The following is a 13547-nucleotide window of genomic DNA, read 5'->3' as shown; positions in this document are numbered from 1 at the left end:
ATTTCAGTGGGACTTATCTGAACTTTACAATTTTCTTTTCCATTCAGTTCTTAGAAGTTTTATTTGGAACAACATCACATTTACTTATAAAAATGTAAAAATCAACCTGTACATATGTATCTCTGTATATATAGCTATATGTCTCTGTATATTTATAGGAAAATATAAACATATAGATTATAAAAATAAATATAATTAGTGGAGGTGAAAATCATGAACAGTTGTTGCCTCTCAGCATTTGAAACATGAGTTTCTACTTCTTTCTCTTTTATATGTCCTGAAATTGAGATAGTCACTTTTTACTCAGTATTGATCCAACAATACAGTTTATGTATATAAAGCATATCATATGATTTGTGAACAATGTTCAAAAATTAGAATTTGATCAGTACCTGTGATGCCTCCGACCAAAAGCTTATATTTTACGATTGGAGATCAACTGTTGTAAATCAGCATGAAAAACATTTTCTTTTCACGATTTCCATACTAATATAAAACAACATTTTTACTAGCTGAATGAGATCATCATTTGGGTTCCTCTATGTTTGATTGAAAAAAACTTCTCATTCAAAATGTGCTATTTTCGTCTTATCAATAGCGGGAAAGCTTAAAAAAGTGATGCTGTGAATCACCCATCTGAAATGCGTTTGAGAAAATCAGAATATGATTTTATAATGGCTAACTACTTTGTGAAGAAATTTGATGTCAAAGTATTTTAAAGTTTGTATTGATGTAACTTGTTCAAGCTGATGGACATTTTGAAAGCATTCAATAATTGACTCTTTCAACCTACTGGTGTTGGATTTGAGCTATCAATGAACAAAGATGAAGAAATGGAAAAGCTCAAGAGTAATAAAAAAAGTCCCTCCAAGGTTTCAAATCGGATCATTGGATGCAAAGTCCAAATTGCCAACCATTGCTCTATGGAGCCACCCATGCAGGAGACAGAGACATTGCTTCAGTAGTCTGGAAATGTAGACTGTTTTATTCTGCTACAGGCAAAGATGAACATTGTGATATAACTTTTATATTCAGATAAACATTTGAATATTTAACACTTTTATAGAGAATATAGCTGAAAAGAATCAAATCACATTAAAGCTCTATCCACTATGACCATTCAAATGAGATATCTTTTTATCAATATAAGAGAAGGCCATCACTGATGCGCTCTCTTTTGTCTCAATGGAAACGTCACTCTTGTGTGAGAGGGTTCCATGGTGTAATGGTTAGCACTCTGGACTCTGAATCCAGCGATCCGAGTTCAAATCTCGGTGGGACCTACTACAATTATGAGATTCACTGTTTAACTCATTTTTTAGAATTTGGTCTAGAAAAAACATAATATCAATGTTTTATACTGATGCGTATGAACGCATAAGTATGTATAGATGCATACATAGCTTTATCCGTCTAGATAGCTGTTAGACAATATGAACATATCAATTATTCATTAACATAAATATTGAAGCTGAACCTAGAAACTGTTCTTTCACATCCACATTGTAAACATGAGTTTATTTTCCTTTCTCATCTATATGGCCAGTAATGAGATAGTTCATTTTTGCTGATTTCTTAGCTGACAACATGCTGGACTTACACAGTGCATTTCATTGTGAATGTCTCTAAAAGTGAATTTCAGATTCACACCTTTGACATGTCTTTCAAAAGATTCAACTTTTTTGGTTGTGGATTTACTGTTGAAAATCAGTGTGTAAAATCTTTGTACGTCTGAATTTCAAGATTATTATTCAAACTGCACATCTTCGGTCCCCGTAATACAAAGTTTGACTCCTCAAGTTTTGTTTTAATGAATGCTTTGCAATGAAAAAGTTCCTTGTTCGCCTTAACAATAACAGTAAGATTTTAAAAAGTAATGTCTTGCATCAGGCCCCTGTGATGAGTTTGAGAAACCAGAGTGAGTTTGTAAAATCTCTCATTATTTTGAGCCATTTAGTTTCCAGGTATTGTAAAATTTCTATTATTTGCTCACATCTAATAAACTTTTAGAGTATAATCAATAAATTAATTGTTCACCCTACCGGTATTAGATATGTGATATTAATGAATACACTTGAAAGAAAATGATTTGGTCAAGAGTCATAAAATGGTCCCACCGAGATTTGAACTCGGATCATTGGATTCAAAGTCCAAAGTGCTAACCATTACACCATGGAACCTCCCATGTGAAAGGAGCATAAACTGCTGCAGGAATGTGGAAATGTCAAAGTTTTTAATATTCTACTGTCAAAGAGAAACTGTATTGGATTGCTTTCCTATTCTGGTAAACTTTTGCATATTGAACTATGTTGGGGAAGGATGTTGCCCAAAAGACTCAAATAACGTTATAACTCTGTTGAACAGTGGTTTTTATGTGAGATAATATTTTTCAATGAAAGATAAGTTGCCCCCTGAGGCAAATCTCTTCTGTCAAAATGGAAAGCTCACCCTGGTACGGGAGGGTGGATGGTGTCATGGTTAGCACTCTGGACTCTGAAAACAGGGATCTGAGTACACATTTCAGTGGGACTTATCTGAACTTTACAATTTTCTTTTCCATTCAGTTCTTAGAAGTTTTATTTGGAACAACATCACATTTACTTATAAAAATGTAAAAATCAACCTGTACATATGTATATCTGTATATATAGCTATATGTCTCTGTATATTTATAGGAAAATATAAACATATAGATTATAAAAATAAATATAATTAGTGGAGGTGAAAATCATGAACAGTTGTTGCCTCTCAGCATTTGAAACATGAGTTTCTACTTCTTTCTCTTTTATATGTCCTGAAATTGAGATAGTCACTTTTTACTCAGTATTGATCCAACAATACAGTTTATGTATATAAAGCATATCATATGATTTGTGAACAATGTTCAAAAATTAGAATTTGATCAGTACCTGTGATGCCTCCGACCAAAAGCTTATATTTTACGATTGGAGATCAACTGTTGTAAATCAGCATGAAAAACATTTTCTTTTCACGATTTCCATACTAATATAAAACAACATTTTTACTAGCTGAATGAGATCATCATTTGGGTTCCTCTATGTTTGATTGAAGAAAACTTCTCATTCAAAATGTGCTATTTTCGTCTTATCAATAGCGGGAAAGCTTAAAAAAGTGATGCTGTGAATCACCCATCTGAAATGCGTTTGAGAAAATCAGAATATGATTTTATAATGGCTAACTACTTTGTGAAGAAATTTGATGTCAAAGTATTTTAAAGTTTGTATTGATGTAACTTGTTCAAGCTGATGGACATTTTGAAAGCATTCAATAATTGACTCTTTCAACCTACTGGTGTTGGATTTGAGCTATCAATGAACAAAGATGAAGAAATGGAAAAGCTCAAGAGTAATAAAAAAAGTCCCTCCAAGGTTTCAAATCGGATCATTGGATGCAAAGTCCAAATTGCCAACCATTGCTCTATGGAGCCACCCATGCAGGAGACAGAGACATTGCTTCAGTAGTCTGGAAATGTAGACTGTTTTATTCTGCTACAGGCAAAGATGAACATTGTGATATAACTTTTATATTCAGATAAACATTTGAATATTTAACACTTTTATAGAGAATATAGCTGAAAAGAATCAAATCACATTAAAGCTCTATCCACTATGACCATTCAAATGAGATATCTTTTTATCAATATAAGAGAAGGCCATCACTGATGCGCTCTCTTTTGTCTCAATGGAAACGTCACTCTTGTGTGAGAGGGTTCCATGGTGTAATGGTTAGCACTCTGGACTCTGAATCCAGCGATCCGAGTTCAAATCTCGGTGGGACCTACTACAATTATGAGATTCACTGTTTAACTCATTTTTTAGAATTTGGTCTAGAAAAAACATAATATCAATGTTTTATACTGATGCGTATGAACGCATAAGTATGTATAGATGCATACATAGCTTTATCCGTCTAGATAGCTGTTAGACAATATGAACATATCAATTATTCATTAACATAAATATTGAAGCTGAACCTAGAAACTGTTCTTTCACATCCACATTGTAAACATGAGTTTATTTTCCTTTCTCATCTATATGGCCAGTAATGAGATAGTTCATTTTTGCTGATTTCTTAGCTGACAACATGCTGGACTTACACAGTGCATTTCATTGTGAATGTCTTTAAAAGTGAATTTCAGATTCACACCTTTGACATGTCTTTCAAAAGATTCAACTTTTTTGGTTGTGGATTTACTGTTGAAAATCAGTGTGTAAAATCTTTGTACGTCTGAATTTCAAGATTATTATTCAAACTGCACATCTTCGGTCCCCGTAATACAAAGTTTGACTCCTCAAGTTTTGTTTTAATGAATGCTTTGCAATGAAAAAGTTCCTTGTTCGCCTTAACAATAACAGTAAGATTTTAAAAAGTAATGTCTTGCATCAGGCCCCTGTGATGAGTTTGAGAAACCAGAGTGAGTTTGTAAAATCTCTCATTATTTTGAGCCATTTAGTTTCCAGGTATTGTAAAATTTCTATTATTTGCTCACATCTAATAAACTTTTAGAGTATAATCAATAAATTAATTGTTCACCCTACCGGTATTAGATATGTGATATTAATGAATACACTTGAAAGAAAATGATTTGGTCAAGAGTCATAAAATGGTCCCACCGAGATTTGAACTCGGATCATTGGATTCAAAGTCCAAAGTGCTAACCATTACACCATGGAACCTCCCATGTGAAAGGAGCATAAACTGCTGCAGGAATGTGGAAATGTCAAAGTTTTTAATATTCTACTGTCAAAGAGAAACTGTATTGGATTGCTTTCCTATTCTGGTAAACTTTTGCATATTGAACTATGTTGGGGAAGGATGTTGCCCAAAAGACTCAAATAACGTTATAACTCTGTTGAACAGTGGTTTTTATGTGAGATAATATTTTTCAATGAAAGATAAGTTGCCCCCTGAGGCAAATCTCTTCTGTCAAAATGGAAAGCTCACCCTGGTACGGGAGGGTGGATGGTGTCATGGTTAGCACTCTGGACTCTGAAAACAGGGATCTGAGTACAAATTTCAGTGGGACTTATCTGAACTTTACAATTTTCTTTTCCATTCAGTTCTTAGAAGTTTTATTTGGAACAACATCACATTTACTTATAAAAATGTAAAAATCAACCTGTACATATGTATATCTGTATATATAGCTATATGTCTCTGTATATTTATAGGAAAATATAAACATATAGATTATAAAAATAAATATAATTAGTGGAGGTGAAAATCATGAACAGTTGTTGCCTCTCAGCATTTGAAACATGAGTTTCTACTTCTTTCTCTTTTATATGTCCTGAAATTGAGATAGTCACTTTTTACTCAGTATTGATCCAACAATACAGTTTATGTATATAAAGCATATCATATGATTTGTGAACAATGTTCAAAAATTAGAATTTGATCAGTACCTGTGATGCCTCCGACCAAAAGCTTATATTTTACGATTGGAGATCAACTGTTGTAAATCAGCATGAAAAACATTTTCTTTTCACGATTTCCATACTAATATAAAACAACATTTTTACTAGCTGAATGAGATCATCATTTGGGTTCCTCTATGTTTGATTGAAGAAAACTTCTCATTCAAAATGTGCTATTTTCGCCTTATCAATAGCGGGAAAGCTTAAAAAAGTGATGCTGTGAATCACCCATCTGAAATGCGTTTGAGAAAATCAGAATATGATTTTATAATGGCTAACTACTTTGTGAAGAAATTTGATGTCAAAGTATTTTAAAGTTTGTATTGATGTAACTTGTTCAAGCTGATGGACATTTTGAAAGCATTCAATAATTGACTCTTTCAACCTACTGGTGTTGGATTTGAGCTATCAATGAACAAAGATGAAGAAATGGAAAAGCTCAAGAGTAATAAAAAAAGTCCCTCCAAGGTTTCAAATCGGATCATTGGATGCAAAGTCCAAATTGCCAACCATTGCTCTATGGAGCCACCCATGCAGGAGACAGAGACATTGCTTCAGTAGTCTGGAAATGTAGACTGTTTTATTATGCTACAGGCAAAGATGAACATTGTGATATAACTTTTATATTCAGATAAACATTTGAATATTTAACACTTTTATAGAGAATATAGCTGAAAAGAATCAAATCACATTAAAGCTCTATCCACTATGACCATTCAAATGAGATATCTTTTTATCAATATAAGAGAAGGCCATCACTGATGCGCTCTCTTTTGTCTCAATGGAAACGTCACTCTTGTGTGAGAGGGTTCCATGGTGTAATGGTTAGCACTCTGGACTCTGAATCCAGCGATCCGAGTTCAAATCTCGGTGGGACCTACTACAATTATGAGATTCACTGTTTAACTCATTTTTTAGAATTTGGTCTAGAAAAAACATAATATCAATGTTTTATACTGATGCGTATGAACGCATAAGTATGTATAGATGCATACATAGCTTTATCCGTCTAGATAGCTGTTAGACAATATGAACATATCAATTATTCATTAACATAAATATTGAAGCTGAACCTAGAAACTGTTCTTTCACATCCACATTGTAAACATGAGTTTATTTTCCTTTCTCATCTATATGGCCAGTAATGAGATAGTTCATTTTTGCTGATTTCTTAGCTGACAACATGCTGGACTTACACAATGCATTTCATTGTAAATGTCTTTTAAAGTGAATTTCAGATTCACACCTTTGACATGTCTTTCAAAAGATTCAACTTTTTTGGTTGTGGATTTACTGTTGAAAATCAGTGTGTAAAATCTTTGTACGTCTGAATTTCAAGATTATTATTCAAACTGCACATCTTCGGTCCCCGTAATACAAAGTTTGACTCCTCAAGTTTTGTTTTAATGAATGCTTTGCAATGAAAAAGTTCCTTGTTCGCCTTAACAATAACAGTAAGATTTTAAAAAGTAATGTCTTGCATCAGGCCCCTGTGATGAGTTTGAGAAACCAGAGTGAGTTTGTAAAATCTCTCATTATTTTGAGCCATTTAGTTTCCAGGTATTGTAAAATTTCTATTATTTGCTCACATCTAATAAACTTTTAGAGTATAATCAATAAATTAATTGTTCACCCTACCGGTATTAGATATGTGATATTAATGAATACACTTGAAAGAAAATGATTTGGTCAAGAGTCATAAAATGGTCCCACCGAGATTTGAACTCGGATCATTGGATTCAAAGTCCAAAGTGCTAACCATTACACCATGGAACCTCCCATGTGAAAGGAGCATAAACTGCTGCAGGAATGTGGAAATGTCAAAGTTTTTAATATTCTACTGTCAAAGAGAAACTGTATTGGATTGCTTTCCTATTCTGGTAAACTTTTGCATATTGAACTATGTTGGGGAAGGATGTTGCCCAAAAGACTCAAATAACGTTATAACTCTGTTGAACAGTGGTTTTTATGTGAGATAATATTTTTCAATGAAAGATAAGTTGCCCCCTGAGGCAAATCTCTTCTGTCAAAATGGAAAGCTCACCCTGGTACGGGAGGGTGGATGGTGTCATGGTTAGCACTCTGGACTCTGAAAACAGGGATCTGAGTACAAATTTCAGTGGGACTTATCTGAACTTTACAATTTTCTTTTCCATTCAGTTCTTAGAAGTTTTATTTGGAACAACATCACATTTACTTATAAACATGTAAAAATCAACCTGTACATATGTATCTCTGTATATATAGCTATATGTCTCTGTATATTTATAGGAAAATATAAACATATAGATTATAAAAATAAATATAATTAGTGGAGGTGAAAATCATGAACAGTTGTTGCCTCTCAGCATTTGAAACATGAGTTTCTACTTCTTTCTCTTTTATATGTCCTGAAATTGAGATAGTCACTTTTTACTCAGTATTGATCCAACAATACAGTTTATGTATATAAAGCATATCATATGATTTGTGAACAATGTTCAAAAATTAGAATTTGATCAGTACCTGTGATGCCTCCGACCAAAAGCTTATATTTTACGATTGGAGATCAACTGTTGTAAATCAGCATGAAAAACATTTTCTTTTCACGATTTCCATACTAATATAAAACAACATTTTTACTAGCTGAATGAGATCATCATTTGGGTTCCTCTATGTTTGATTGAAGAAAACTTCTCATTCAAAATGTGCTATTTTCGCCTTATCAATAGCGGGAAAGCTTAAAAAAGTGATGCTGTGAATCACCCATCTGAAATGCGTTTGAGAAAATCAGAATATGATTTTATAATGGCTAACTACTTTGTGAAGAAATTTGATGTCAAAGTATTTTAAAGTTTGTATTGATGTAACTTGTTCAAGCTGATGGACATTTTGAAAGCATTCAATAATTGACTCTTTCAACCTACTGGTGTTGGATTTGAGCTATCAATGAACAAAGATGAAGAAATGGAAAAGCTCAAGAGTAATAAAAAAAGTCCCTCCAAGGTTTCAAATCGGATCATTGGATGCAAAGTCCAAATTGCCAACCATTGCTCTATGGAGCCACCCATGCAGGAGACAGAGACATTGCTTCAGTAGTCTGGAAATGTAGACTGTTTTATTCTGCTACAGGCAAAGATGAACATTGTGATATAACTTTTATATTCAGATAAACATTTGAATATTTAACACTTTTATAGAGAATATAGCTGAAAAGAATCAAATCACATTAAAGCTCTATCCACTATGACCATTCAAATGAGATATCTTTTTATCAATATAAGAGAAGGCCATCACTGATGCGCTCTCTTTTGTCTCAATGGAAACGTCACTCTTGTGTGAGAGGGTTCCATGGTGTAATGGTTAGCACTCTGGACTCTGAATCCAGCGATCCGAGTTCAAATCTCGGTGGGACCTACTACAATTATGAGATTCACTGTTTAACTCATTTTTTAGAATTTGGTCTAGAAAAAACATAATATCAATGTTTTATACTGATGCGTATGAACGCATAAGTATGTATAGATGCATACATAGCTTTATCCGTCTAGATAGCTGTTAGACAATATGAACATATCAATTATTCATTAACATAAATATTGAAGCTGAACCTAGAAACTGTTCTTTCACATCCACATTGTAAACATGAGTTTATTTTCCTTTCTCATCTATATGGCCAGTAATGAGATAGTTAATTTTTGCTGATTTCTTAGCTGACAACATGCTGGACTTACACAGTGCATTTCATTGTGAATGTCTTTAAAAGTGAATTTCAGATTCACACCTTTGACATGTCTTTCAAAAGATTCAACTTTTTTGGTTGTGGATTTACTGTTGAAAATCAGTGTGTAAAATCTTTGTACGTCTGAATTTCAAGATTATTATTCAAACTGCACATCTTCGGTCCCCGTAATACAAAGTTTGACTCCTCAAGTTTTGTTTTAATGAATGCTTTGCAATGAAAAAGTTCCTTGTTCGCCTTAACAATAACAGTAAGATTTTAAAAAGTAATGTCTTGCATCAGGCCCCTGTGATGAGTTTGAGAAACCAGAGTGAGTTTGTAAAATCTCTCATTATTTTGAGCCATTTAGTTTCCAGGTATTGTAAAATTTCTATTATTTGCTCACATCTAATAAACTTTTAGAGTATAATCAATACATTAATTGTTCACCCTACCGGTATTAGATATGTGATATTAATGAATACACTTGAAAGAAAATGATTTGGTCAAGAGTCATAAAATGGTCCCACCGAGATTTGAACTCGGATCATTGGATTCAAAGTCCAAAGTGCTAACCATTACACCATGGAACCTCCCATGTGAAAGGAGCATAAACTGCTGCAGGAATGTGGAAATGTCAAAGTTTTTAATATTCTACTGTCAAAGAGAAACTGTATTGGATTGCTTTCCTATTCTGGTAAACTTTTGCATATTGAACTATGTTGGGGAAGGATGTTGCCCAAAAGACTCAAATAACGTTATAACTCTGTTGAACAGTGGTTTTTATGTGAGATAATATTTTTCAATGAAAGATAAGTTGCCCCCTGAGGCAAATCTCTTCTGTCAAAATGGAAAGCTCACCCTGGTACGGGAGGGTGGATGGTGTCATGGTTAGCACTCTGGACTCTGAAAACAGGGATCTGAGTACAAATTTCAGTGGGACTTATCTGAACTTTACAATTTTCTTTTCCATTCAGTTCTTAGAAGTTTTATTTGGAACAACATCACATTTACTTATAAAAATGTAAAAATCAACCTGTACATATGTATCTCTGTATATATAGCTATATGTCTCTGTATATTTATAGGAAAATATAAACATATAGATTATAAAAATAAATATAATTAGTGGAGGTGAAAATCATGAACAGTTGTTGCCTCTCAGCATTTGAAACATGAGTTTCTACTTCTTTCTCTTTTATATGTCCTGAAATTGAGATAGTCACTTTTTACTCAGTATTGATCCAACAATACAGTTTATGTATATAAAGCATATCATATGATTTGTGAACAATGTTCAAAAATTAAAATTTGATCAGTACCTGTGATGCCTCCGACCAAAAGCTTATATTTTACGATTGGAGATCAACTGTTGTAAATCAGCATGAAAAACATTTTCTTTTCACGATTTCCATACTAATATAAAACAACATTTTTACTAGCTGAATGAGATCATCATTTGGGTTCCTCTATGTTTGATTGAAGAAAACTTCTCATTCAAAATGTGCTATTTTCGCCTTATCAATAGCGGGAAAGCTTAAAAAAGTGATGCTGTGAATCACCCATCTGAAATGCGTTTGAGAAAATCAGAATATGATTTTATAATGGCTAACTACTTTGTGAAGAAATTTGATGTCAAAGTATTTTAAAGTTTGTATTGATGTAACTTGTTCAAGCTGATGGACATTTTGAAAGCATTCAATAATTGACTCTTTCAACCTACTGGTGTTGGATTTGAGCTATCAATGAACAAAGATGAAGAAATGGAAAAGCTCAAGAGTAATAAAAAAAGTCCCTCCAAGGTTTCAAATCGGATCATTGGATGCAAAGTCCAAATTGCCAACCATTGCTCTATGGAGCCACCCATGCAGGAGACAGAGACATTGCTTCAGTAGTCTGGAAATGTAGACTGTTTTATTATGCTACAGGCAAAGATGAACATTGTGATATAACTTTTATATTCAGATAAACATTTGAATATTTAACACTTTTATAGAGAATATAGCTGAAAAGAATCAAATCACATTAAAGCTCTATCCACTATGACCATTCAAATGAGATATCTTTTTATCAATATAAGAGAAGGCCATCACTGATGCGCTCTCTTTTGTCTCAATGGAAACGTCACTCTTGTGTGAGAGGGTTCCATGGTGTAATGGTTAGCACTCTGGACTCTGAATCCAGCGATCCGAGTTCAAATCTCGGTGGGACCTACTACAATTATGAGATTCACTGTTTAACTCATTTTTTAGAATTTGGTCTAGAAAAAACATAATATCAATGTTTTATACTGATGCGTATGAACGCATAAGTATGTATAGATGCATACATAGCTTTATCCGTCTAGATAGCTGTTAGACAATATGAACATATCAATTATTCATTAACATAAATATTGAAGCTGAACCTAGAAACTGTTCTTTCACATCCACATTGTAAACATGAGTTTATTTTCCTTTCTCATCTATATGGCCAGTAATGAGATAGTTCATTTTTGCTGATTTCTTAGCTGACAACATGCTGGACTTACACAATGCATTTCATTGTAAATGTCTTTTAAAGTGAATTTCAGATTCACACCTTTGACATGTCTTTCAAAAGATTCAACTTTTTTGGTTGTGGATTTACTGTTGAAAATCAGTGTGTAAAATCTTTGTACGTCTGAATTTCAAGATTATTATTCAAACTGCACATCTTCGGTCCCCGTAATACAAAGTTTGACTCCTCAAGTTTTGTTTTAATGAATGCTTTGCAATGAAAAAGTTCCTTGTTCGCCTTAACAATAACAGTAAGATTTTAAAAAGTAATGTCTTGCATCAGGCCCCTGTGATGAGTTTGAGAAACCAGAGTGAGTTTGTAAAATCTCTCATTATTTTGAGCCATTTAGTTTCCAGGTATTGTAAAATTTCTATTATTTGCTCACATCTAATAAACTTTTAGAGTATAATCAATAAATTAATTGTTCACCCTACCGGTATTAGATATGTGATATTAATGAATACACTTGAAAGAAAATGATTTGGTCAAGAGTCATAAAATGGTCCCACCGAGATTTGAACTCGGATCATTGGATTCAAAGTCCAAAGTGCTAACCATTACACCATGGAACCTCCCATGTGAAAGGAGCATAAACTGCTGCAGGAATGTGGAAATGTCAAAGTTTTTAATATTCTACTGTCAAAGAGAAACTGTATTGGATTGCTTTCCTATTCTGGTAAACTTTTGCATATTGAACTATGTTGGGGAAGGATGTTGCCCAAAAGACTCAAATAACGTTATAACTCTGTTGAACAGTGGTTTTTATGTGAGATAATATTTTTCAATGAAAGATAAGTTGCCCCCTGAGGCAAATCTCTTCTGTCAAAATGGAAAGCTCACCCTGGTACGGGAGGGTGGATGGTGTCATGGTTAGCACTCTGGACTCTGAAAACAGGGATCTGAGTACAAATTTCAGTGGGACTTATCTGAACTTTACAATTTTCTTTTCCATTCAGTTCTTAGAAGTTTTATTTGGAACAACATCACATTTACTTATAAACATGTAAAAATCAACCTGTACATATGTATCTCTGTATATATAGCTATATGTCTCTGTATATTTATAGGAAAATATAAACATATAGATTATAAAAATAAATATAATTAGTGGAGGTGAAAATCATGAACAGTTGTTGCCTCTCAGCATTTGAAACATGAGTTTCTACTTCTTTCTCTTTTATATGTCCTGAAATTGAGATAGTCACTTTTTACTCAGTATTGATCCAACAATACAGTTTATGTATATAAAGCATATCATATGATTTGTGAACAATGTTCAAAAATTAGAATTTGATCAGTACCTGTGATGCCTCCGACCAAAAGCTTATATTTTACGATTGGAGATCAACTGTTGTAAATCAGCATGAAAAACATTTTCTTTTCACGATTTCCATACTAATATAAAACAACATTTTTACTAGCTGAATGAGATCATCATTTGGGTTCCTCTATGTTTGATTGAAGAAAACTTCTCATTCAAAATGTGCTATTTTCGCCTTATCAATAGCGGGAAAGCTTAAAAAAGTGATGCTGTGAATCACCCATCTGAAATGCGTTTGAGAAAATCAGAATATGATTTTATAATGGCTAACTACTTTGTGAAGAAATTTGATGTCAAAGTATTTTAAAGTTTGTATTGATGTAACTTGTTCAAGCTGATGGACATTTTGAAAGCATTCAATAATTGACTCTTTCAACCTACTGGTGTTGGATTTGAGCTATCAATGAACAAAGATGAAGAAATGGAAAAGCTCAAGAGTAATAAAAAAAGTCCCTCCAAGGTTTCAAATCGGATCATTGGATGCAAAGTCCAAATTGCCAACCATTGCTCTATGGAGCCACCCATGCAGGAGACAGAGACATTGCTTCAG

The 13547-nt window shown here is 33.3% G+C and overlaps 10 non-coding genes across 10 annotated transcripts; 5 read left to right on the top strand and 5 right to left on the bottom strand.

Moving 5' to 3' along the window:
• Positions 1 to 1211: 1211 nt before the first annotated feature.
• On the top strand, positions 1212 to 1283 carry TRNAQ-CUG (transfer RNA glutamine (anticodon CUG)). The gene has a single exon. It is a non-coding gene; the product is annotated as a tRNA-Gln (tRNA).
• Positions 1284 to 2108: 825 nt separating this feature from the next.
• On the bottom strand, positions 2109 to 2180 carry TRNAQ-UUG (transfer RNA glutamine (anticodon UUG)). The gene has a single exon. It is a non-coding gene; the product is annotated as a tRNA-Gln (tRNA).
• A 1548-nt stretch (positions 2181 to 3728) lies between these two features.
• TRNAQ-CUG (transfer RNA glutamine (anticodon CUG)) lies at positions 3729 to 3800 on the top strand. Its single transcript has one exon. It is a non-coding gene; the product is annotated as a tRNA-Gln (tRNA).
• An 825-nt stretch (positions 3801 to 4625) lies between these two features.
• On the bottom strand, positions 4626 to 4697 carry TRNAQ-UUG (transfer RNA glutamine (anticodon UUG)). Its single transcript has one exon. It is a non-coding gene; the product is annotated as a tRNA-Gln (tRNA).
• A 1548-nt stretch (positions 4698 to 6245) lies between these two features.
• On the top strand, positions 6246 to 6317 carry TRNAQ-CUG (transfer RNA glutamine (anticodon CUG)). Its single transcript has one exon. It is a non-coding gene; the product is annotated as a tRNA-Gln (tRNA).
• Positions 6318 to 7142: 825 nt separating this feature from the next.
• Positions 7143 to 7214, bottom strand: TRNAQ-UUG (transfer RNA glutamine (anticodon UUG)). The gene has a single exon. It is a non-coding gene; the product is annotated as a tRNA-Gln (tRNA).
• A 1548-nt stretch (positions 7215 to 8762) lies between these two features.
• Positions 8763 to 8834, top strand: TRNAQ-CUG (transfer RNA glutamine (anticodon CUG)). Its single transcript has one exon. It is a non-coding gene; the product is annotated as a tRNA-Gln (tRNA).
• Positions 8835 to 9659: 825 nt separating this feature from the next.
• On the bottom strand, positions 9660 to 9731 carry TRNAQ-UUG (transfer RNA glutamine (anticodon UUG)). Its single transcript has one exon. It is a non-coding gene; the product is annotated as a tRNA-Gln (tRNA).
• A 1548-nt stretch (positions 9732 to 11279) lies between these two features.
• TRNAQ-CUG (transfer RNA glutamine (anticodon CUG)) lies at positions 11280 to 11351 on the top strand. Its single transcript has one exon. It is a non-coding gene; the product is annotated as a tRNA-Gln (tRNA).
• An 825-nt stretch (positions 11352 to 12176) lies between these two features.
• On the bottom strand, positions 12177 to 12248 carry TRNAQ-UUG (transfer RNA glutamine (anticodon UUG)). The gene has a single exon. It is a non-coding gene; the product is annotated as a tRNA-Gln (tRNA).
• Between the last annotated feature and the right edge of the window lie 1299 nt (positions 12249 to 13547).

This window comes from Triturus cristatus, chromosome 5_2, assembly GCF_964204655.1.
Source record: "Triturus cristatus chromosome 5_2, aTriCri1.1, whole genome shotgun sequence".
Lineage (NCBI taxonomy): Eukaryota > Metazoa > Chordata > Amphibia > Caudata > Salamandridae > Triturus > Triturus cristatus.
This window is presented reverse-complemented; position numbering and strand designations above follow the sequence as displayed.